This window comes from Grammomys surdaster, unplaced genomic scaffold, assembly GCF_004785775.1.
Source record: "Grammomys surdaster isolate TR1022 unplaced genomic scaffold, NIH_TR_1.0 129, whole genome shotgun sequence".
Classification (NCBI taxonomy): domain Eukaryota; kingdom Metazoa; phylum Chordata; class Mammalia; order Rodentia; family Muridae; genus Grammomys; species Grammomys surdaster.
This window is the reverse complement of record NW_021604587.1, coordinates 16,963,212-16,964,752: the sequence shown is the minus strand read 5'-3', so window position 1 is coordinate 16,964,752 and position 1,541 is coordinate 16,963,212.

Sequence of the window (1,541 nt, the reverse complement as noted above, 5' to 3'; positions counted from 1 at the left end):
CTCGCGGGAAGCGCGGGGACGCTGGGCGCCGCCTCCCCGACCCCGCGCCGCTGCCGGGACCCGCCGCCGGGGGCGCTGAGGCCCGGACCGTGCGCCTCGGCCACGCGCGGGAAAGGTCATCGGCGGAGACAAAACGCACTCAGGCACCTGAACAGATGCACGGGGACGTTTTGGGTGCTCTCGCTTCTGCTCTTTCCTTCAGAGGTAGCTAGCTGGCATCAGGCTGCTGAGGGTGCGTTTTAATTGGTCAAGCAATTAAGATTTTTCGCTACGTGTAAATGCAACTGTCAGTATGCTTCTTTTTAAATAATTGTCTTTATGCATGTGGATGTCTGCCTGTGTGTAGACGCTCCTGCATGCAGATGCCCAAGCGGACCAGAAGAGGGTGTCAGACAGGAGTGGGATTGCAGGTAATTGTGAATTCCAGCATGGGTGCTGGGATTCAAACTTCATGAGAGCAGCCAGTGCACTTAAGTGCTGCGCCTTTTCCTCAGACACTTAACATGAACTTTAATGGTGTATATTCTTCCAAATGTGAAAAGGCCAATCTATGGTTACACAGTTAGGTTATTGTAAAGACAACATAGCATTTAAATCCATTTGATGGTGCTAATGACATTTTAAAAATTCTAGCAACTTTTATGGTGGCTCATACCTTAATCTCAGCATGATGGAGACAAAGGCAGGTGGAGGTGGAGCCCAGCCTGATCTACAGAGCTAGCTCCAGGGCTGTTTGTTATGCAGAATAACACTTTCTTGAAAACAAAAATAAACAAAATCTAGTAATTCAAATCCATAAACATGGGGCTGGAGAAATGACTCAGTGGTCAAAAGCACTGACTGCTCTTCCAGAGGTCCTGTGTTCAGTTCCCAGCAACCACGTGATGGCTCATGACCATCTATAATGGGATCCAATGCCCTCTTCTGGTGGATCTGAAGACAGCTACAATGTATTCATATACATAAAATAAATAAATCTTTAGCTGGGCGGTGGTGGTGCATGCCTTTAATCCCAGCACTTGGGAGGCAGAGGCAGGCCGATTTCGAGGCCAGCCTGGTCTACAGAGTGAGTTCCAGGACAGCCAGGGCTATATAGAGAAACCCTGTCTCAGGAAAAAAAAAATCATAAATACTATTAACATCTGGGTGTTATTGTTTTTTCCCCATGCAAGTAGCCATATCTGAAACTACAGAAATATGTATGTACATATACATCTGTACAAATAAATCTTAAAACCTCCTCCTGCAGCACCAAACACATAAAAGTGATGAGACCTTAAGACAGTGTGCACATTGTAGTGTTTTGCTTGCCTGTGTTTTTGTTTTGTTTTGTTTTGTTTTAGCAGAGTCTCATTATGTAGCCTTGACTGGCCTGGAACTCTGTATAGACCAGTTTGGTCTAAATTCATGGAGATTCACCTGCTTTTGCCTCTCCAGTACTGAGACTAAAGCATGTGCCACCACACCAGACAACCCAAGAAACACACACTTGAGAGAGAGAGAGAGAGAGAGAGAGAGAGAGAGAGAGAGAGAGAGAGAGA